The following is a 25,561-nucleotide window of genomic DNA, read 5'->3' on the forward strand; positions in this document are numbered from 1 at the left end:
TATATTGTTATGAATTTTTTTATATAACATTGGTAATGATGGCTTCTCATATAGGCTTACAGGTTAAAAGTTAAGCCTAGGCCTACTGCTTTTAAGTTTTGACCTACTGGGAATACTAGCCTTAATTTCTAATAAGTGGGAAAGTGGGCCTCTACCATTTTGAGATCAGCAATGATTAGTCACAGAAACATAAGCAAATATCTAAAAGCGAGACAAATCCCAGGAGGAAGTTCCTGGGCAAAATTTATAATTTAAAGCAAACATCTTCAACTGTAGATTGGTTGACCTTGTAGGAAATTAAGCCATGGTCTGTGATTCTGGTTCTTCAGTAAACATAACCATGAATCTATAGATTCGTCACGGAACAGTTTCACTCTGGGTTGAAAAATATTTTCCTAGTTTTATTGTAACATCCGCAGGAAGCTTAGAAAAAGTGTTTATTTTTATTAATTGTTTATTAATGAGCTGATGAAAATGGATTGGGTAAGATTAGGCTTAACGGCGCAGCTAAATATAGACCTATTAAACATTATCCATTGTCTAAAAATAAGCTAATATTTTCGAAAAATATAACCCTAATTTTAAATAAAGATCTTTACAATTAAGTTTAAGTAATTAGCTTTAAAAGTTTCAAGGTTTTGTGGGACGCCTCGGTTGTTATAACTCGATAAACAATGTTACATTTGACATCAAAACGCCTTTAAACCCCCCCCTCGGTTCTCTTGAAGTGATTTTAACTCAATCACTTAGACTCGATAGTTTTAAAAGACTAGTTCCCTGTTAACTTTCTCTTAATTTGAATTAAGAATATTTAAGTGAAGAGCTTATATTTTAAAATTACGCATCTTGATTCTAACTCTTCCCCAATTTTATTACGTCATTTGGGCAGATTGAGTCTATGAGAAAGCTTAACCCAATTAAGGAATAGAAACTTCTTTCACGCTTATTTTTTATTTATTTATTCTACTCAAATTAATACAACCAATTTGAAATAAAGCGGTAGTGGTAGTGAAGGTCGCTTTGGAATTGTTTATTTTCACTAGGGGTCGTAGTACGTACTAGGCGTAGTTTCTATTCCTTAACCCTATCCTCTTTGGCTCTGTTTGAGCAGAGATGAGAGGAGGAATTGATGAAAACACTTCCATCCCCCGTTTCCGAATTTTGGCGGGAGTTCCTCTCTCTCTCTTTCTCTCTCTAGAGAATGATCGCGATTCGCAGTTGCATCCTAGAGCTTGGCTCGTGCAGTGACATATAAAATTCGTGCATGGGCCCCCTCTACTTTATCGTAATTAATTTGTCATTATTGCTGAATAGAACTTATAAATCGAATTAGGCTTAACAAAACTCATTGAGGAGTTTAAAAAAAACCAAAAAAAATTGTCGCTAAACAAAGATTTTCTATCTCGACAGGAAGTACCAACCTGAAGATATCGTGAAATAATATCTTAAAATTGGTAAGTACCGATTTTTATGTTAATTTTTGGTTTGGGGGGGGGGTGTTAAAGTGTATTTGTTTTAAAGGGTAAGAAAAAAGTCACGTTACCCCTGGGAGCTAGCTTCGCCCTGAACACCGGGACTTTTCGGCCAGCTGACTTACAGGGGCTGATATATAAAAATGCTTCAACTTCAGAAATTTTGTCAAATTTTATAATTTTTATATATTTAATTAGTTCAAATGTTTAAATATAATATTAATTAGAAGAATATAGTTTGAATAAAGTGATTTAGGAGTTAATTTAGCTAAAATAACTTATTTTTATCACGGAACCCCTGTAAGTTAGTTTCTCCCTGAGCACCGGGACTTTTCGGCCAGCCGACTTACAGGGGCAGATTTATAAAATATTTTTAAACTTGAGAAATTTGGTCAAATTTTATGATTTTAATATCTTTAATTGGTTTAAATATTTAAATATAATATTAATTAGAAGAAAATAGTTTGAGAAAAATTATTTAGGGGCTAATTTAGCTAAAAAAGGGGGATTTTTACCACGTAGCCCCTGTTAGCTAGCTTTTCCCTGAACACCGGGACTTTTCGGCCAGCCGACTTACAGGGGCAGCTTTATAAAATATTTTCAACTTTCGAATTTTAATATTTTTAATTGGTTTAAATATTCGTTATCAAGTACTATTAATTATTATCTATAATTAGAAATAGAAATAGATACACATATACCTAAACAATTTATATTCTGATACAAAGATCGAGGTTTAAATAATAACCAAATAATGATCGAGTTCTAAACCCTTAAATTCAATTCAACATTTATAATGTAAACTTCAACTTATACTTTTAATATCCCGTCTACTTTAAATTTATCCCACAGCCCCATATACATAATATGCAAATTTTTACAACACGCAACACCTTTGACACCAAAGATATATATATAAAAACTGGACCGAAAATGTTTAGGCATAAAACTTTCCTCTCTAGAAAAGGAAATGGAACAATTAATTTTAGTCGAGCCACTCGTAAAGGAAACTAAACTTCCTCAGCCAGGAAACACTCCGCCCCCATCTCTCCTCTCCGTCTCTTCTTGCCAGTGTTTTAAAAGTTAGTTGTCCGTTGGCGAACGCCACGCTCTGATGGATAAATGAAAATGAAAGTTCATCTCGCTTCTCAACTGACAGTTTTAGCTTTCACTCTCTCGCTCTCGCTCTCTAGCTCAGATCCGGAAATAAACGAGTTACGAGCACCGGACTCGTTACATCTCGAGCTGTACTCCACAAAGTACTACCAGACCCTGATGAGGAGTTAGGCTTAGAGACAGCCACCCTTTTTCTAATTTACTAGTAAACAACGTTGGTACAGTACGCTATCTTTTTGGAAATTATTTCAGGAGTGTATTAACTCGAAATGAAGGCTTCCTTTAATGCGTCCTTGCTAGAGATTACTTGGTTTAGATTACAGCTGAAGTTCTAGAGAGAGTCTCTTTTGTTTAAGGATGATGACACTTTTCGCGATATAGGCGTGTATTTTCAGTAAGTTTTGCGAATGTGACCCTCTGATCATGTTGACTTCAATAAGGAGAGGAAAGAGGTGTACGGCTTAAGAATGACTTTATTACTTTCCCCAGAAGTGGTATGATACTAGAAGTATTGAGCTAACCAAATTCTTCACTCGGCATTAGTGAAAAGACTTGATAAAACACAAACGGTTGGCCCTCTAGTGGCGGTTTCAGAATTTTTCCCTCCAAAACGTGAGACGCTCGCGGTGGTAGACGGCCGAACTAGATTCAAGGAGCCGGGTCCGTGTTCTGCGGCTTTAGGTTGAGGGGAAGGGGGTAGGAAATGTTTTTGGAACTCGACCAATTTTTCTCTCTCTAGTTTTAGCGCGTGGGAAGCGGCATAAAATCCTCAAATTTGTTCACTAGTGCCAGGATCTATTACCAATGCTAGAGCCCTTCACTTCTAGTCTCATACCACTTCTGCTTTCCCTCAAAATGGCGTATAACTTTTATGGAGTTTTAGCTACAGGGGAAGTGAATTTTGTGTTATACCAAAGGTTGATAGATAAATACAGAAAGTGTACTTCACTCATAGTTCCCAGGCTTTGGCTGCAAACGACCCTCCTCTCAACCAATCAGAGAAGAGCTCTTATTATTTCAAAGGTTTATAGTAAATAGTAATAGAATATGTTTTTATCTATACATTTTTGGTTATTTACCTTTTTTAGTGTAGGAAACTTTATAATTTCAGTTTAATCACTTTTTGATTTAATCTTTTTTATCAACGTTGGAGAGTGATGCACTTTGTTAATTATCGTATGCTCCATACTCTAGCGCGTTTTAATTTGTATGTCGTATATTATAAAAGATGAAGGAAGGAAAACAGAGTGTTGGTTCAGAGGATGTAATGTAAGTTTTCGGGAAGAGTAATTTATTCAAGGAAGTCAAGGCGTATATATATATAGTGGAAATCAGCTTATTCTTTTATATTATTTAGGTTCAAGTTCCTCTGGGCTGGTTTTTTTATATCCCGTTTACTAAGGTGGAATATGTAAATATGTTGTAGGGTTAGCGATACAGGGTGTTTCTGACTCTAAATCGATTTCTCGAAGAACATCTCCCTTAATTTATGCATGCAGACTGTATCACCTTCAAATTAGACTTGACTGTTTTGGCTAGAAAGTTATTATTGTTGTTTTTGGGTGAAATCTCATGAGCGTATCAAAACAGAAACCCACTCGAGTCGAGTCCAGTTAAATTATTTAAATTATAAACATAGGATAACACCATATCCATGGTATCTGTAAAGGCAATAATATTTACATAATATTATTTATTTTTAAATAATTTATACGACAAAATAGACCCACAAAACCTCCCAGTAAAAATTGGAAAAATTTCATTACATTTTTTCGACACAGTTTTCAATAAGAAAGAAATTTAATATATATACAGGGTGTCTCTGATAAGTCTGCATCCATAAATTAAGGGGGGAAGTTCTTTGGGAAATCAGTTTTGAGTAGAAAATGTTCTGTACTTCTATCGCCATTTTGTTTGCCACAAGGGACGCTGTTTTCGAGTTAAGATTGCATTGCATCCAGAGTATTTTACGGATGACCCCTTAAATTTAATTAATTAGGAAACTGATTAAGACAATGATTTCTAATTTTATTAAGGGGTCATCCCTAAAACACTACAATCAAATCTTAACTCGAAATCAGTGACCCTTATGGCAAACAAAATGGAGATAGAAATATAGAGCATTTTCGACTCAAAATTGATTTCCCAAAATTCCAGACTTCCTGTTATGTTGTTTAACATTTGCATATTTTCCGTTTTAATCAGTAGAGCATAACAGTTTTAACCGGCCTTGACCTTTTTTGACCGGGAGAGTAAATTTTCTCGAAGCTATCTGGGTGGGATCTGATCTGCGGATTTTGGAAATCTGATATACCTAAGCTGCCGGCAAAAACACTTTTTCTTGATCCAATAAAGCTCGGCTTCTCTCTCCCTTCTTTTTATTATTTTGTCCAAACGAAATCTTTTTTCTTCCCGGAATATATTTTCATCACGTACTCCCAAAGGATGTTAAGAACCGCGCGTGTTTTTTTCTTTTTAATTTAAACTTTATAAAGGGATTGAAAAAGTAAAAGATATGAAAAATAAATTAACTCCGCTTTCAGCATAGATTAGAAAAAAAATAATAATAAATTGACGGTTATCGATTTTTTTTTTGAATTAAAGGAACGGTAATTAGCAAATTAATTAATCTTTTCTGGTAGAAACATTAGGGTTATATTTTTGAAAGAAAGTCGATAGGATATTTTAAAGGAAAGGTTTGAACAGAATTACCCACCCATTTAAAACTCTAGAGAATAAAAAGATGTATTATTGGACACCGTGATCTCGCATTGTTTTCATAGTTCTCTCATAGATCGCTGCATAAGCTCCTAAGGTATGTACCATTTGGTACTGGTAACTTAGAAACTGGAGCTTGTCATGAAGTGCCAACTTAGGTCATAGATTCGAGGTAAAGCGACGCCTGGTGAGACCCTTTTAGAGGCTTAGTACAGACTAAGTCACGAGTCATCCAGTTAAAAGATGTTTTTATACCTTTTCTATTACGTTTCTTAAAGCTTTGAGAGCTACAGCCCCCCCCCCAGGATCAAATACACCTATTTTATATTCACCACAAAAAAATTAAAAATATCCCCGAGACTTTTCCTTTAAATTCATTTATTTTTCTAATTTATCTTGTGAAGTTTTAGCTAGCCTTTGAGAGAAGCTTTTACAGGTGCATAGAGTTAACTTCTTTTTATCTCGAATGAAAAGCATTTTCCTCATCCTCTACTACATATCTCTAGTACCATACTAGTACATATCTCTGTACCTCCACCATGGACTTGGAGTATTGATACCATTTACACCAAGAGGCCAGGCTACTTGGCATACAAAGTGCAGCACCAAGAAGCCTAACCTCCTGCAGTGTAAATGGTACCTATCCTCCTAGTCTGAATTTAACTCTGTATACAACATTTCGTTCCCCCTCATACCGGTTGCGCTATAGCTTCCTTTCAAAGCAAACAAATTTCCCTGGGAAAGTTGTTTGAGCTTGGAATTTTCCCTACCTGGTACTCCCATAGGCAATATTGTTTATTCCATATAGGATAACGCAAAGTCCTAGACTCCTGCATGGCTTCTAAAAGAGACCCTGAGTTTAGAGACAGTATATTAATGGTATCGTTATAATAATATAACGTTTCTAGCGTGTAATTTGAAAGTCAAATTTTGCATCGTTGAGACCACAATGCATTTGAAATGATGCGAGGTAGGGCTTGGACGTTCCTACACAATGAAAATAATTTTGTAATTAGAAGGGACCAAGACTTACAGTACCTAAGTCTTTGATTTTCGGCCCTATAGCTATTAGTTTAACATTTATTTACTGAAAATACCCTTTAGAAAACTTGGGGGGATGGGGTGGGGCAGTGTCGTCTGCTTAAGATGTAAGGACATCCGGTTGGTATTTGGACGCAAAGACGTACGTCATACAGGGTGTTTCTGATAAGTCTGGCAATTATAGTAACATTTGCTTCCCATCCAACCATACTAAAAACTTGGGGATCGAGTAAACAGGGGCCAAGTAATTGAGGAAAATATTCAAAAACAACCCCCCCCCCCTCCATAGGAATAGCATTACACCCAACTTTGGAGGCTCATAACTCTCAGGGAGCCCACCGGTCCTATAATTCCTATAAATTCCTATATTTTTGAACCTGTCCTTTATTATCCTATAATTTCATGAAAGGTCCTATAATATCCTATATTTTTGACTTAGTCGAAGTTTTCGTATAGTTTAGCATCAAATTTATCAAAATTTAGCTTTTTTTTACCGAGATCAGATTTGAATAGACACCGAAATTGTGGAGCTCGCTTAGGATTTTTTATATATTATATTATGTTATATTTTAATTAAGTTCTTCTGAGTTTTCAAAGTAAAATCCAATTTGTTATTTTTTATTTTTTGGGATTTTTCTACATAGTTTAAGCCCAAAATTGTATTATATTGGAGCATTTTTAGTCCTATATTTTCCTATAAAAACACATTTTTTCTCCTATAAAATCCTATAATTCCGGAAAAAAATTCCTATTTTTCCTATAAGGAATTTAAATTTAACAGTGGGCTCCCTGAGTTACTCTGGTTCTACTAGAGATACGGGGATGTCCTTTGAGTATGTTATAGTCCTATTTGCCCCCCATCGATCCATACTAAAAACTTGGTGATCGAGTAAACAGTGGCCGAGTAATTGAGGAAAATATTCACACAGTCACACACATAGGAATAGCATTCAAATGAAGATAGAAGTTACATTTTCGACTCAAAAAATTTATTTCCCAAAGAACCTCAACCCCTTAATTTATTTACAAACACCCTGTATACAAAGATATAAACTGTGTAGATACTACAACAATCCATTTAATTATTCAGCTTTCTTTAAATTAATTCTCATCGCATGTGTTCAAGGTTTATCGCTTAGAGGCAAATACTTAAGAAAACAAAATAGACAACAAGTTTCCAAAGATTCCCGAATCCTCTATAGCCAAGCTGACACTTGTCGTATTCCCTATTGTCTATTATTTGGAAACGGAACGGAGGTTTTCGGGTCTTCTTTTATGTGTATTGGTCGGAATTTAGCCAATTATCGTGGACATTTTGTCCTTTTAATGTTTCCCTGCGAGAGGGGAATCGGTCCCCAGTCTAATTACAAGGTATTCAATCTTCCAAAGCGGCTTAGCTAAGAGGAATGAACGGGAAAAATTTATTTTCTCTTTAAGTTTTGTAACAAAAGTTTGCTCGTTATTCGGTTCCACGCGCTGCTTCGCGACCAAAGGTGTTGCCTGTTGAAATATTTGCTAAATTTAAAGTTAGGGAAGCGAATTTTTAGAATGAATGGTTTAGTAATTATAACATTCCCGTCCTGTGAACTCATGGATATGAGAGAGAAAATGTGTATTAGATGTTTCATAATTACGACACTATGCTAGAGACTTACAGCACAAGCTAGTTCTAGAACGACAAGCTAGAATTGAAGTCCTACACTCGGTTAATTTTGCAGGACTTCCATCTTCCTATTTAGTCTGTACTAACTACTAAGCCTTTGACAGCGTCTCACCAGGCGTCGCTTTACCCTGAATATATGACCTACCTCAATCACTTCATGACAAGCTCCAGTTTGTAACCAGTGACAAACTTATATGGAGCATATCTTATGAACTTATGCTATCACGATTGTAGCCTTAGTTCGAATTTGGGATGTATTTTAAATGTCTATTATTGTAGCGGCATCCACCTTATTGGTTAACTCGAGTGTAATTTAAAATCACTCTCTTTTGGCTCTGGAAGCATTCTCCCCAGTCCCCCTTTCCCATTGCATACTGGTCCTTTTTAATTCCCCTGTGCCATTTGGTCAAGATAATTAACTATAGATTAGATGGTTCTCTGTCCTGAAGCGCTAGAACCTTCTCATCTTTATTCAGACGGTTAGTGCATGGTTCTTCTTTCAACCATTCTTTCTACTAAACTGATGGTCCTTTCATTTGGTCTAGTTTTTCCTTGGACTTCATCGCCTAGTAGTAATTTCTTAACTGTATAGTAGCAGCTGCTATAGCTGCTGATGGTCTGAATGCTCTGATGGTAGTAAATCGTTTGGGTTTTATATAGAGAGAGCTGACCAACCAACTTCTAAATTAATCTTATACTTAATTCGCCCTCTAGGGTATTAAATTCAGGGTGCACGGGATGCAAGCCTTTCCCTCAAATAGTTGTAGCTCAGGGTTGTATCCAGCCATGAATACGTGTAGTGTGATGTGTACAGTCTGTCGTTAAGTAGTGTATGAACTTTGAACTTCAAGCGCGTTTTCTACAGCGTAATGTATGTTATTTATTCATTATGCAGAAATTAGCGAATAATGCTGCAGGGTGTTTAGCATAAATTAAGGGGAATGTTCTTTAGACGATTGCTTGTGAATTATTTTCCAGTCTATGAATAAATATAAGTTGACGCATGGATAATGGGTATAGATAATACCGACCTCTTGAATTTTTCGACCTTTATCACGTTCTTTTTCTTACAAGGAACGGTTCCTTGGATCGTTAGTAAATAACGAAAATATCTCGTTAATCTATTATTCTTTCCGTTCCTACAATCATATCAGATTTCTTAGAAAGTGTAATATCTAATTCTATAACCAAAGACAGAACAGAGAATAATCTATAAACCATTCAAGAAAAATCTCTGCGCAAAAAGAAATATAACATCCAAAATAAAGAAGCTTTAGTGCCCCGGCTATCTCGGACCTATTATTAGCACGGCCAATCTTTTATCTTTAAGCCTTGGCTGTGTGCGGGTGTTAGGCTTAGGGCTTTAAGGATAAGGTTTGTCTAAAAAACGCTGTGTCTGCTCTCTGTTCCGCTGAAAGACAAAGGGCTAAAAAACATATATATACATAGGGTGTTCGTTGCAAAGGGGAAGACTGTGCCAGCGTTACAGCTAGGGTCCATCTCGATCTGAACTGACGCGTGACGACGACGCCCTTGAAGGCAGATCGGGGTGCCCTACTTCATCTTCTTAGGAGAAAAGGACCTTTCAGTTTGAGCTTGGCAATGATTCATGACTCGCGCCTATCTGTCTTCTTTCTTTATACGTTTTGATATAACCAGAAGCGTATAATACTTCTCTTCGAGAGAAGTGTACCAGCACAAAGCGGGGTAATTGTAAAAAACATGATTCTTCCCCCAACATCAGATTAACATTTGGAGTCTTCAAGGTTACTAAACCGAATCACGTATACGCGATAAATAGTATTGTAGCGCTTAACTTTTTGCCAAGGCGCAGCAATCCCTTGTGGATTTTTGTATCAGTACGTTCAAGGTTTGTGTCTACTTGATTGCTGAGGATTTAGTAAATACCAAACAGTTATAGAATTCACCCTAACACGGTGCGATCGTTGCCCATCTGAAGTTTGATGAGTAGAAGAGCAAACACAAGAATCATGTTACATAACTAAAGTATTAAGAGGATACAGAGTGTCATCCTTCTTCTATTATCCCCTTCTAGTAAAACTAGCAATACACGACCACGTACTGACGTACGAGACAAGCTGACCAATCTTACTCGCTTACTATATTGCGTAATGTCCTGATTTTTCTATCATGGCTCAAAGGTTTTATTAGTTTTTATCGTAAATGAATGAATACTTGGCCCTCACTCTGTTAAAAGGGTCGTAACCCCGTATTTAAACTAGATGCTGGTAAATCCTCTGAATAAGTAATAGCTCTATTTATTTCCTTTCCAACGATACTAAATACTTGGGGCTCGAAGGCGTATAGCTTATTAGTTTGTTAAGCAGTTTATGTGGCTGAAAATGGACTGTTTCAATATACAATCTTGAACGGTGTTCCATTGTTTAACTAATAATAACACTGCCAAAGGATGGTAACGAAACGGCTGAAGAATTTAAGTGAAAATCCCTCTATCTCCGATTATGTCACCGTGTGACCTTCGAAAAGGACAAAGTTTTGTCAAGAATAAAATAGGATTGGAAAAGATGCATTAGCCCAAAAAGGGGAGAGAAACCTTGAGGGGATAAAATTCCGAAACTTGTAAGTCTTTGATGGGCTTTCAAACTGAATTATAGCTTAGTTGATAAAGTAATTTTTTACCACGTAACTTATTTTGAGGGTTGTGTAAAAATTACCTGGAAATTACCTTAATTTTAATAGGATTAACATTAGTTTTTCTTTAATCCATTTTTCTTAAAAACACTTAACTGCTTAAAGTATTAAGCCTAAAACCTCTTTAATTTTTTTTAACTTCACTCCATTTTGGACTTCATCAAGTTTTGATCGAACATTTTGCTACAAATTTTGTTTGGCGAAATTATTTTTGTCTCGACTCGGGGTTGGTTTGGTTCAAACCAGTTTGGTCTATTTTTTTGGCCAACAAAGTCGACAATACCGCACGTCCACACAATAAAAATTATTATTATTATATTGTTATTATTAGGAAAAATCATATATTCCGGATGGCGTATAGTCACGTGGTGAAGATTTCCGTCGCCTGAATTTTAGATTCGCGCCAAAACTTCTTCAACATTACGCGCGAAGAATAAATTTACGGGGCCGTACATAAGTATGCCGCCAGTCTGAGATTTATACAGTATTTATAGTCCTCGTGTAATGATGGAACGTTTTTACTTTTATTTTTCAAACAAATATGGGATTTTTAGGAAAATATATTAACAAGAGTTGTTGATAAAAATTTTTATTTGATAAAAGTTTTATTCAATAGAAAATCAACCCCTCAAAGTTTTCTCCAAATCTTTCCAAAACAAATTGAATTTTTCTTTCTATAAGAGTTTATATCTCAAGGTTTCTTAAACATCTGGACTATCTCAATATCTACTTAAGTCTAATGAGCCTATGATTAAATCTAGAAGACCCAGAAGCCTTTCTCATTATCAAAATAACCCTAATTGTTAACCGCGTACAGTGTTCTTTGTGTTTTATACATATACAGGGTGTTTCTAATAAGTCTGCGTGCATAAATTAAGGGGTTATTTCTATATATGACATTTTTTTTACCCTAAGGGACACTGTTTTCGAGTTAAAATTTTCAAGAGTGTTTTAGGGTTGACCCCTTAATTAAATTAGAAATCACTGTCTTAATCAGTTTCTTAATTAATTAAATTTAAGGGGTCATCCGTAAAATTAATACTCTGGATGGCATCTTAACTCGAAAACAGTGGCCCTTATGGCAAACAAAATGGAGATAGAAGTTAATACATTTTCGACTCAAAATTGATTTCCCAAAGAACATCAACCGGACTAATCAGAAACACACTGTATATAATCGAAGCTATTGGGACTGCTTAGTCAAACGGAAACTTAATCGGGTTTGTTCCGGTCCAATGGACTCGCCTTTGATGGGAAATTCCCCCTTCATGTTACTTTTGGTTTTTTGTTGGTGTTTGACAAACCATTTAGGGAGAGAGAGAAACAATCTTCCTTTTTTTGTACACAGAACAGATTTCTCTAATAACTATACAACGTAATTATTTCTATTCGATCCGATGCGCTTGAATTGTTGATAAGTTGCTTTTCTGAACAGTGTGTCGCGTATGTTAGGCTTAACTGTTTTACATCCCATTGCGTTAAGCCTAATCTAACTTATCCATAGTGTTATTTAGTAAAAGAAGTAGTGGGGGGTTAAGTTTAGCCTCTATGTAAGAAGTAACCAAAGTTAGGCTTAGCAATGAAGTAATATTTGGCAGCCTTAATTAGGCTTAGCATTGAAGGAAAATTTAGCAACCTTATTTATAGGCTTAGCTGTGAAGAAAAGTAGGCCTAAATCCCGAATATGGCTTAACTGCTACGAAAAATAGACTTGAATCCTCAATAAGGCTTAACTGCGAAGAAAAATAGGCCTAAATCCTGGATTAGGCTTGACTGCGAAGAAAAATAGGCCTAAATCCTGGATTAGGCTTGACTGCGAAGAAAAATAGGCCTAAATCCTGAATTAGGCTTAACTGCGAAGAAAAATTGGTCTAAATCCTGAATTAGGCTTAGCTCTTCAATTCGATTCAAATCACCCAGACAAATTTGTATAAAATTATAAGCACCCTATGAAGGAAGAACTTAAGTTCGACGGCGATTAAGATTAAGAAAACCTATCGTGTTTCATAAAATGCTTGATTCGTTCTAAATAATTGTTTCAAAAGCTATTATTGGATATACTAGCGTGAACTGGTAAAAACCCGTCGCCACCCAGACTTTCAATATTTACCAAACAATGGATTGAAGAAAAAAAAAAAACGTCCCCTTATAGGCCTAGTATAAAACGCAACGAGTCTTAAACCTAAAATTAATTTGGATTTGTGGAAGGCGATTCACTCAATAGAGACTTCCCCATTACCCAAAAGAGAAATTTCCTAAGCCTAACGACAGTTTATTTCTCACGCCGCATTCTCATTTCGGAATCGGCACGCGTTCCAATATATTTATTCCCCATACGCTAATATTTCTTAATTTCTCCGTGTTAATTTGGAACAATTAATTGGTTTCCTGGGCCAAGGTTGGTGTTTATAACACGGTTAATACGTAATTTGAGACTTCTTTTATTGTGACTTTCTCTCTCTTTCGACTGTAACTCGAGATGTGTACAGTTGCGTAATCGGCTTACTTTTGTTGTCGTGAGATTCTTTTTTTTCTTAAGTGTTATATAAATCGGTTCGATTTTGAACAATATTTTTGGTTCTGACAGTGATACAGTGTGGACTTCAAAGTGTTTATCTTTAGTGAAATGGGTAAGCTTTGATATTCATTTGAACCTCAATTTTGGGAATGGATTTTGTTTTTTTATCTAGTTAAATCTTAATTAAATTTGTGTTAGATAAAAAGAAGATTAATTAATTTATTTATTTATTTATTTTTTATGGTTGCCCAAAACTAGGCCTATACTTTGACCCTTCTGACCTTTCAATAAATAAAAGCTTTCACGTTTAATCCCGGTTATGCAAGTCAAACCCATTGAGGGAAATTGACCAATAAACTTTGTATCAAGTATACACGAGATATTGATTGCTCTATTAGTTCAGAATGAAGGATAATGTCTTAATCCATAGTTGAGTCTCTAGATCGTCAGGGGTTTTATTTTTTATTATTTTCCTTCTTTTTTTGTTGAAGCCCCTAATCTGAATGGTATTACGTAATAAGCCCTTGACTTCTGAATAGGTTTTGTGATCTATAATGAATTTGGATAAAGATGGAGGTACCTTTCATATGGTCATTTTGACCATAGTTAAAACTGTTAATATGTAGTTAAAACTGACATTAATGGCCTAAAGATTCTGTTTATGCTCAATATAGGTCAGATAAACAGTTAATTAAAATTTCTTGGAATGCAATTTGAATTATTAATTAAACAAATAATTAAATTTGTTACCGAATTAGACCAAACTGTAATATTGATATCAGCGTTACTAGGCGACGTTTTAATATCTTTAGTATCGTCTTAAATTAATTAACTATCATTAAACTAATTAATTAAAATATTTGGCCACCCATTAAAATAATAATAAAAATGTAATCTATTTTATGATTACGATATATACAACTTTAAAATTTGTTCAGTGACCCAAAAACAACTAATTTTTCCAAACATTTTAAACCTAAGGCGTCTAAAAACTAACTAAAAATATCATCCTCTAATATGTACGTAATGATACCTTCTGTTACACCAAAAATAAAATAATCCCCGTCTGTTATTATTTCGATTTCTGTTACGTTTAAAACTTCCTCTTTCACTTCTATATACAGGGTGTTTCTGATAAGTCTGTAAATAAATTAGGGGTTGATGTTCTTTGGAAAATCAATTTTGAGTCAAAAATGTTACTTCTCTCTATGACATTTTGTTTGACACTGTTTTCAAGTTAAGATTGTATCCAGAGTATTTTACGGATGACCCCTTAAATTTAATTAGAAACACCCTGTATGTGTTGATATATATATATTGAAGTCCAGAGGGCTATCGTTTGTAGACACACATTTTCCGCAATGGCTCTTCCGGTACAGCAAACTTGAAAACAATTGACCAAAAAAAAAAAAAAAAGATTTTAGATTTAGACTGTATAGAGAAAAGTAGTATAAAACTGCTTGAGGGATTTTTAACCTAACAAAATGTGAGAATTGATAGGACAACCTCGAAGATATACCATAAATAAATTTTTTATTAGCTATTATTTAATTTATAACGAGATATTTTACAGTATTGAAAATAAAAATAAGAATGGATAATTATTTGGTCGCGTTATTGGCGCCTCCGATGTCCTAGCTATTCTTAGAATATAATCACAAGCCAAGGGCCTCGGGGGTGTTTGTTCTTACTTGAAGCTCCCGCCAAAACAAACTTAAACGCTACAGCACAGAAATTAAGAAAAATAAAAAAAATAAAATAATACTTTAACTTAAACAGCCTCTAGTATTTTTGAAATAGTTTTATTTTAAAACATTTGAAATACTTGTAAATGTAAATTATATTCTTCTTACTTTTACAATACTCATTTAAGGTTTTGACAATAGGTTTTAATCAAATACGAATCTTTATTAACTCTCGTAAATTAAGATTGATTAATTTCGTATTAACTTTTATTATTAATGAAGTTAAAATGTACATACGAAATCAAATCATCTTCGTCAGTATTTGAAATCGCGGTGCTTCTATAGTATTAATTAGTTTATTTTAGAATCAAACATTTGTTATATAAGTTTAATTAGGCCTTAATTATAATTAAATTAAAATCTTCCAAGTATCGTGATAAATTCTATTAGTTATCAATTGAAAGTTAAGGCTTAGTTCGTAATTGTTTTCGTTGTCAAGCGAAAATCTGTTTACGAAATTCCGAAATTGTTATATAACAAGTTAACAATGAAAACTACACTAGAATTAATTCAATAGTTTCGGTTGACTATTATATATTTCTGTAATAAAATTTGGGTTCGAGGCTTATATCTTCAACGACATTGGATAAAGTCTATCGCGTGAGAAGTTGATTAGAGGAAAATCCGGGAAAGCTTTTCAAAGTACCCACTTGAATTGACACCACGAAGGTCGCGTTTGTGCCAAAAACCCCGGTGTTGTTATTCTAATCTTCAGGGTATCCCTAGGGCCTCGAAAAAGGCGGGCTCCATTGAAAAAGGGTGTTGGATACTTACACTTAATTTTTTCATCTAATTAAGTTAACGTATCCATCTACAATATTAAATAAGATAAGAGGGACTAAGTTTTCTTTCGGAACACTACGCGTTAGGCCTTTGTACGAAACAGATCATGACGTAATGTTGTGTAGGGACTGTGATTGGTCATCCCCTAGATCCTAGATCTAGCCTGTCGCTTTACATTGCTTGGTGTACCACCCGTCTGTAGGTCTTGTTAACCAACCTACCTCTCTAAAAAATCATCCAATTTCAATATACCAGTAAATATTTACTTCTGCTACAAGTCAATATGTGATGTAGACACTTTGAAGACTTCGACCTTGATTTTAAACTATATCCTAATACCCTGAGTTTTCTGTTATACTTCAGTAGTTTTGGTAGAAGGTCGTAATTTGACTGCTTAAGATGGTTTAATTTGAATCTCTTCGCATTATGGGCTTCTGTGTGTTGTGTAAACAGTGTTGTAAAAAAAATATAAAAAACAGAACGAAGTATTGAAGAAAAATTTTCCACTCTCTTGCCCTAGAAAATTAAAAACCTTTTTTATTTTGGTTCGAAATTTTCCATGGTCCTAGTTTCATTAAGGCTTCAGGGAGTTTAAGTTTTTGCTTTTGAAAAAAAATGGAGTGGGAGATGGTCTAAATTTAGTAATTTTAGCAAGCTGTGATCTATCTTTTAATTTTATTTTTCCTTTTTCTTTGACAGGTGTGATGTGATACCTGTACTGTCTTCTTTTTGACTAGGAAACGAGTGGAAAAACTTCCTATAGGGGCTGGAAATATGCTGGTATCTTCGAGTTCATAGTTACTTACTAGGTATGTTGATTTTAATTTTCCGGTTGTTTTGTTTTTGTGAATTGATATTACTTTATGATCCCGTGTTCTAAGCCTAAATGGCAACCAAGGCTTGACGTAATTCTACGCGCGATCATGCTTTTGTAAGTCAGTAAGGCATGCACGTGTAGCTGAAACTTTTAAAATAAGTTTTCTTTCCCAATTAAGTTCAAAATTCGAATGACACTTATAGCTTTTCGTTGGACTTATCTTTATAAAAAAAACGTTTGAAAAGCGTGCAGAACCAAATCGTTAAATCGCGTCAAAAGCATCAACCCCAGCTATCGGATTTGAACTTAGAAAATGCCAATCAAAAAGGCTTAACAATTTTTCATTTGAAAAGACAGAAAAATAAGATAGCTCGAGAGATTTCGCGCCAAAAGATTCGCGATCATTTTTACGGTATAGCCCCGATTGATTCGTTGAAAGGAAGTGCCTGAAAGATAAAAGGGTATTGGGCGCAATGAGCTATTTATAAAATGGAACGTTCTAGAAAAACTTATTAATAGAAATGTTAGGCTTACTTTAGGGTTAAGTGAGTAACCCACTACTACGTGGATGGAAATACTTGACTAATCGTTTAGGCAATGGCAATGATTGTGCCAAGAATAATCAGAATGTTTGAAGTAAAATGACGTGAAACTATTACGTCAAATTACAGAAGGATTTATTTAATATCCCCTAGAAGGCAGCTTCACCCTGAACACGGGAGTTCGGCGGGTGAAACATTTCTACAGGCGTATTACTGGAAGTTGGCTTCCCTGTGAAGGTTTTCAATGTGATATTTATTGGAATTTAAGCTTAACGTTGAGTTATTTATAAATTAGGCTTATGTATAAGATGTACAAAACATTCTATGGGAAGTTAGGCTTAGTACTGATCTTGTTAAAGCATTATTTTCAAAGTTTTGTCTTACCTTTAAATATTAAATTAATAAACACTAAATTGAAAAGTTAGGCTTAACAGTGAAAAAGTTTTAAACGTAATATTGAAAATTGGCTTTACTTAAAATGAACATTTTAAAGTTAGGCTTAGGTATAGAGAGGAAAAGGACACTTTATTTCATTAAGTTACCGAAGGTCGGGTTGGTTGCGACATACTTTAAAGTTTGAATTGAACAAACCCCAAAAGTTTAAACCATAAAAATTTAGGAGTCTGCTGTTGACCAATCAATTTCGCTCCCTAGTAACGTAATTCCATACCTTATTTCACTAGGACTACATCGCCGAAATATACAGTATACATTCCCTCTTAAAAGTTATAACCCTTAATCTAGATGCCCTTAGTCATAAACTGGGGAGAGTGAAAGAGTTATAGTTTTTGAAATTTATAGACTGCCTTGCATGGAGAGAACCCTTCCCCTAATCCTGTTGAATAACTATACAGGGTGTTTCTGAAACACCCTGTATACTTAACTAGGTATCTTTCTAAATAGCTTTATCTAGGCTGCATGCTTTTCTCGCGCTTATAAAATTGAATTTTTCTCTCATACATAAATTTTCATTGATAATTTACGATATTCAAAGTTTTTAGACGTGGAGGATTCATACCAACCGTTTACACAAGGAGGACTGGCTTATGACTATACAAGGGAGCTAGGCCTCCTAATGTAACACATGAAGCCTGGCCTCCTTGTGTAAATGGTTGGTGTGAATCCTCATAGTCAGAAAACTATGTATTCAAAACTGCAACGGATCGGGCTTAGAGGCAGTTATACGGAATAATTTAACATGATAGTTTAGTGATAAGAAGCTGGTATCGTTTCCCCCCCTCCCTTCTTTTTAAGTCCTGGGGGTCGTATACCTTTAAAGATCTCATTTTATAAAATTACGTAGGTAGCATAAAATAATACATAAAAATGTCCGCCGTTTTTTAGTTTTAAAATGAAGGTGAAAAGAAAAAAATAATAATCCATTTAGGTTAGGCCTATATAATAAGTTTGTTTACCAAAATATATTTTAATTTATAACTATACAGGGTGTTTCTGATAAGTCTGCATTCCATAAATTAAGGGGGTTGGTGTTCTTTGGGAAATAAATTTTGAGTCAAAAATGTAACTTCTATCTCCATTTTATAGGGTGTAGTGATTGTTTTCGCATGATCTTATCCCTGTTCATATTACAAGGGTCATAAACAATCTGAAATTAATAACGACTCAATTTCAACGCATTACATCTTGGGAAAGACAGCGCGACGGGATTAACTTTGTTAGAGAGAGCAAGAATGTATTCAATTTCACCATGAAAATGCGCAATGACGCAAAACACACTCGATTTTAAATAAAACCGAGTATATGTAAACCCGGGGTCAAAGGTTAAAGCATCAATGTACCTGTTTAACAACAATATTAATGTGGGAATTTAATTTATTCATCGCATTAAGGGTCCAATAAGTCACGAGTCGCTAATGCTTGGACTACAACGTACATACATACACCCAATGATACCTTTGAGGATTTCTTAGTGGTGATTAAGTGCGAACGCGTCTCATATTTCCTATACATCCTCGATATGATCCATCAGGCGATCTCGTTATAGTTATGGCTCGTACCATAAGTTTATAAGATATGTTCCATTTATAAGTATGACACTATATATACTTCGTAATGCTAGGAACTTACTAAGAGCTAGTTCGATGGTGAACGACAAGCGAGAATTGATTGTCAACACTCGGTTAATTTTGCAGGACTTCCATCTTCATATTTAGTGTGCTTTAAGCCTTGACTGCGTCTCATCAGGCGTCACTTTACGAGAAAATATAACCTACCTCGCTCTCAGTAACCAGTGACAAACTTATGGAACATACCTTATGCTCCCATGATCCCTTAATTAAATTAAAAACCATTGTCTTAATTAAATTTAGGGGGTCATCAGTAAAATACTCTGGATGAAATCTTAACTCGAAAAGAGTGTCCCTTAGTTCAATCAAATGTCATAGATAGAAGTTACATTTTCGACTCAAAATCGATTTCCCAAAGAACACCAACCCCCTTAATTTATGGAATGCAGACTTATCAGAAACACCCCTTTATATCTTATGCTATATGTGTATAATCGTAAATCAACATGTTTACTCGATGGACCAATAAGAGGTTAGCATTACGTAGAGCTATAGAATGGCTGACGAGTTCCACGAAGTTCCATTAACTTAAGCGGTCAGTTGGAAATAATACTATATAGGATCGACTTCTCCTCTCTCTCGTTCTTATAACAGATTGGCGCGACCCCGAAGTGACTAAACTGCTCAATGGAATGTGTTGTCTGTGCGTGGTGTCGGTGGAATGGAATTGCTTGTTTCGATGTTAAACTCGCCGTGACGTGTACTATGGGGGGGGGGTGGAAGAATGTAATAGATAAGCTTGTTGTTTTCGAAGTAGGATTAAGAATTTTGAGTGGATTGGGTTTGCAGATAAGAAAAGTCAAGAGTAATGGCACTCCATGTTATCTTTCAATACATCTTAGTGTAGTCAAAGTCAATTAACTTTCATAGGAAGGATTCGAAGCGATTCATTTAGGCCTGCACGTGGAGACACAAAACTCTTAGTTGAAACATTGAAGCATTAGATGTTTTAATTCTAATTTTCACCGTTAGGTCTTATAGCCATTATAGGTTTTTTACATATTCAAATCAATAAACTGAATCTTGTATACCCAAAGTCCTGTAAGATAAATTTTAACGAACGTAGTTTTACTTGGGAGTTAGTAAAATAGTAAATGAAGTTTATGTATTATTTATAAGTCCTTGCTATGCCTTAATGGTTTATAAATGAACTAGTTTGGAAATTTCAAATGTTTTCCGTGAAACTCCGGTCAAAATATATGTAGAGTAAATCCCAGCGCTACAAACGACGAGACAACGCAGTATAAAAACGTTTCTTGTTCAGAAGGCTCTTTTTTTTTTGGCATTTCTGAATGTTATGTACGAGTTTCCATGTCACTTTGTCGTCCCGTTTCTATCATATCCCGATGTCCCAGGGCCTTCCTAAGAGAGAGAGCTGGCTTTGCTGCTTTTACTCAAATAAATCAGTTATATTTTTTACTATATCTGGAAGAGTAGTATGTATGTTTGTATGGATGAAGAATATAGAATGCTTCCAATGCGTCCTTGTCCTTCAAGAATTCATTCAATCTATCCAATAATACTTCGTAGTTTTACTGTTTTAGCTTCACATTTGTTGGCGTAAGACGGAGAGGAAATCTTGATGTTGTTTGTTAATTTTGAGTCGAATATTTATGGGAGATCCGAACCAGTTCATTCTGATATTTCTTATTTCAACACGCGAGGGTTTTCTGTACTGGCTTTCCAATCTTCGAAACCGTTCTTGGGCGAACGCTCGGAAAGATGGATATAAGAAAGGGATGAAAGACAAGATAGAAAACGGAGAAATAAAAGAAAAAAATGGAAGGGAATTCTAGCTCTCTGCATGGAGCCGCGGGAAGGATATTAGGGAGCCAAGCTGCGTGCTGCTAGGGGGAGGGGAGTTAGTCGAAACCGCTTATCTTTTAGCAACGGAGAGCTCTTTTCGAGATTGGAATAATTTGACTTCTTATTTTAGCTTTTTCTTGCGTTTGCTTTTGCTCATCCTTGAGCTTTTCCCGCCCAAATATTTCTTTTTCTTTCCATCTTTCAAGTCACGGTCAAGGGGCAAGAAAGTTGTAATAGATGACAACCTCCTTTCCGTTGACAGATACCACCCAAAATACTCCATCCCGCGTTTTATTCAGAAAAAGGATTTGGATGCATTGCATGCGGATTGCGGAGAGGGGTGGGAACTTATATTTTACGATTGTTTTTTTGCTGATGGTGGAATTTTTGGTTGCTGGAAAGTTTTTTGGGTTTGGTTTTGGTTATGGCGGGATATAATTTAGTCGCTGGCTATATTAATATTTCGAAGTCTTTTTAATAAAGGTGATAAATTATGGGAGATATTTTAATATTGAAAATAGAATATATTCGTGAAGTTTTTACGTGTCTGCGAAATTTCTGTTGTTTGGTTGATTTAGATTAAACCTCGCTCTATTTAACTTAATTTTGAATAATTAATACGCGTTAAAAATTAAGAATTCATCGTATAACGTTAATAAGTTCATAAAACTGACTTATTTTGAATTTATTTATTTTTTCTTTAACAAATTTGCTTTAATAATGTATTTCCTTATTTTTTTTACCTACTTTATGTCTAAACAATTGAAGGAAGTTTCAATTATAGTTTTATTAATTGTATATATATTTCTTCATTCTGACCTATTTTTATGTCTATTTTATGTCTTATATTTTAATAATTCAAGGAGTTATCTTTGTTTATTTTTTTCTTGGTAATTAATGTTAACTAATGCATTGGCTTTTAATGGAAAATCTTTTTGTTTGTTTATTCTTCTTTCTGCTTGTAAGAATTTTCCCGCCAAAATTCCAAGAGACATAGCCATAGCAACAAAAACAAAGCAAATAATCTATAACCATATCATTAAGGGAGTAGATTCTAGAAGCACGATTCGGGGTTTACGAGTTTATTTTTACTTTGATTCCCATGCTTACTGTTTGTTCATGCTTTAGTCCACCATCATTTTTTTTTCTTTCCTTTGTAAGCAAGTATTATTACCTTTGATGTCTTGTTTCTCCGTACACTCTTCTTAACTCTTTACTTTCGCCTTACATCAAAAGAATTTTCTGCATTAGGCTTAGCAAAACCAAGTCCTAAGTTAGGGCCCAGCTGAATTTGTATTGAGGAAGCAATGGAATTTGAAGGAATGCGACGCGGTCTTGTTACTTGTTAGTACGTAGGGTTATATTCCCCGTTTCACATACTATCCTACGTTAGAAATATTTCTCCTAAGTCTAAGTCCATGCCTAGGCCTAAATTTGATTCAAATTTCCCTTGTTCGTATTCTAAAAGGATTTTTTTATTTTTGGGGGGGGGGGATAAAGTTACTGTTAGGCTTAGTGTTTTGTACGAATTTCTTTTGTGTGTTTTAGGCTTAAAGTTTGAATTTCTACTACGTTCCAATTCATTATCTAATTCTAACAGTCTTGAAGATTTAGGCTTACGGTTATTGAAAGAGTTGTTAGGCTTAGCGCTGAACTGACTCTTTTGACGTTAGGCTTAGCGGTTTAGTTGGAAAATTTATTCTATATTTTTTCTTTACTGTGACAATCTTGCCGGAAAGGTTATAGGGAAATTGTTTTCCAAGAACGATTTTATTTTCGTACGATTCCGTTTTCATATCCGGCGGACAATTTGGTTTTCTTATGTAGGCCTAGGCCTAGTAGATGTCGAAATTTTACGCGGTTTTTTTTCCCGCCAAAAATTCCCAATACGACATAATTTTTTTTTTTAAAGAAAACCAAATCTCTTCGGTTTTGTTTTAGTTTAAATTGGTTTTATCCTATAATGGAATTCAACCTTTGAAAGTGTAAAGTTTTCCGTATAACACGCGTCTGCACGCGTGTTTAAATGTACTCATTCAAGATTGAATTCAAAATGTGTGTAGAAATTCCATCCACTATTCAATATATTTAAAAAAAATCAAGTTTTACATTGAAAAGCTTATTTTTAGTTCGGCCTTGTCAAAAGCATTCCTAACTGATTTTTATTAAAAATCCCACGTGATTTTATATCTATATAAAAAACTTATGGATTATAATAAAGAATTCCTAGCATTTTTTGGGGTAAAATTCTTGTCATATTAGGTCGGCGACATCAAAGAGATATAGACCATTATTATTAAAAAGACGGTACGTAGCAAATTTAACCGCATATCAGTGTTGATAAAGGCAAGTTTAATTTATTCCCAAGCTCCAATGAAAACGGTCTATAAATACAAGGAATTTATTGATCCTTTTTTTAATAATTCAAGCTACGAAACGATACTGGCTCGTTGTTACTATGTATGTTAAACCGGAAGGTAAAGGAAGCAGAACACTAGATTTTTCTGTTAATATCCGAATTAATATTTTTAACAATGCGTCTAGTATCCCTTTAAAGTAGCAGAATATATAGGGTATCTAAGTATGCAATATTCATCGTATAAATTTAATATATTCATGATGGGAAATAAGCGAAGAATACAGTACACATTTTTTATTTATTTTATCTCTTTTATCTCTCCGTTTCCCATTCCTCTGCTTTCTTGTTTTCAAGTTAAAATTCAAGTCACTAGGCAGAAAACGTGAAATTCTTCCTGAATTTTTATTTTAATTTTTTTTTATGTCAGAAGGAAATCCATTACAACATCTTTTAGCGTAATACATTCTTCCCAAAGGGGCTATCTCTCCTCTCTCTTTTTTTTTCCTGTAACATTTATTCCGGTCGCTTGGTTTTCAAGAAGTTTAAATGTCGCGCATTGTTGAACCCTAAAATAGACCTAATTTTTCTTCTTATAAGACCAAAGATCTCTTATTTACTATTAATTCGTTGATATATATATATATTTATATTTATTATTATATTTCAAACCTTGAAAATGGACAAGTAAAATTGCCAAAATTGAATTGATTTTTCTAAATTACCCCCTTAAAGCTATCGATCAACGACAGTTGGAAAACTTGCCATCCATTTGTGTGGGTGAGAATTTTTTTCTTTAAATTCGATTTTTTTTTTCGTTTTAGTTTTAGTTTTTTTAGGGAGGGGGGCTAGTAAAAAGATTTCGCGCTAAGCCTAAAAAATTTACGAACGATTAGAGATATGAAATGGCCAAATTCACGCGTAATTACCTCTTTTTTTAAGTATAACTATACCGACTTAAAATCGGTTATATTTGAAATTTTTCTTCTTAACTTTTGCTAACAGACTGTACTTGTTTATTCATTACAAGTTAATGAATGAATGAATGTTTATTTACTTTCTCAAAGAGATCACTTTTAGAACAGAGAGGAGCAAAGGAATAGGTACCCAGCGTTGCCAGGGAGTTTCCTCTCTCTCTCTCTCTCTCTCTCTCTCTCTCTCTCTCTCTCTCTCTCTCTCTCTCTCTCTCTCTCTCTCTCTCTCTCTCTCTCTCTCTATGTAGAAATGCGACTGTACATAAATAATAAACAAGCAAACACAGCATTTTCTGTAATATATTTATCTCTGTACTTCATTACATAGAAACCAATTCTGACCCCCATAAAATGGATTAGAAGAAACTCCGTTACATTTGAAGGGAAATGCCAGTAAAGCCACAGATCTATCGCTCCGGGATGGTGTTAAGGAGTCGTTGATGTATGCCTGTAGTTTTTAACGGACCCTAAAACGAAAGGATAGTTTAAGATCTGAAACGATAGATAGGGAAATAAAAAAAAAACCCGCGAAGTAAAAATAGTGTTTTACCCTTAGGGAAGGTCCTTAATCGAGGTAAGGTACTATAGCAACACCACGAGGCTCTTGGCATTTTCTCACTCTCTCTCTCCTCTCTCTCTTTCTTTCTTACTCTCTCTCCTCTCTCTCTTTCTTTCTTACTCTCTCTCCTCTCTCTTTCTTACTCTCTCTCCTCTCTCTTTCTTACTCTCTCTCCTCTCTCTTTCTTTCTTACTCTCTCTCTCTCTTCTCTCTCCTATCTTTCTTTCTCTCTTCTCTCTCTTCTCTCTCCTATCTTTCTTTCTCTCTTCTCTCTCCTCTCTTTCTTACTCTCTCTCTCTTTTTTACTCTCTCTTCTCTCTCTTTCTTACTCTTTCTCCTCTCTCTCTTTCAACCTCTCATCTCTCTCTCCTCTCTCTCTCTTCTTCCTTTCTCTCTCGCTCTCTCCCCCTTTCTCTCCCTTGATTTTCTAAAAGAAGAATCAGTACCAAAACGTTCTGATAACCTCCGTAAGAAAGAAAGAACGAATAGAATTTTTTGAGCGAGATGGGTGATGATGAGAAACTTTAGAAAGAAAATACCCGTTAAGAAATTTTAATCGGAGGAATCAATATTCCAGCACCACATACCCAGGATAATTCCTTTGGGGAATTCACCACCGACTTCTAATCTCGCGCTCACCAACAACGCACGATTGATGCCTTTATTGTTGAGGTATTTTAGGATGATTTAT

The 25,561-nt window shown here is 34.8% G+C and overlaps 1 protein-coding gene across 1 annotated transcript in view; it reads left to right on the top strand.

Moving 5' to 3' along the window:
• Positions 1-1,394: 1,394 nt before the first annotated feature.
• LOC149676987 (adenosine receptor A2b-like) overlaps positions 1,395-25,561 on the top strand; it is a 32,779-nt gene continuing 8,612 nt past the window's right edge. The window contains exons 1-2 of the mRNA XM_089837935.1: positions 1,395-1,454; positions 16,429-16,538. The gene's annotated coding sequence lies outside the window, so the exon portion shown is untranslated. The remainder of the gene's footprint in view (positions 1,455-16,428; positions 16,539-25,561) is intronic.

This window comes from Phalangium opilio, unplaced genomic scaffold, assembly GCF_054372755.1.
Source record: "Phalangium opilio isolate 3A_F unplaced genomic scaffold, DU_Popi_V2 ptg000045l_1, whole genome shotgun sequence".
Classification (NCBI taxonomy): Eukaryota; Metazoa; Arthropoda; class Arachnida; order Opiliones; family Phalangiidae; genus Phalangium; species Phalangium opilio.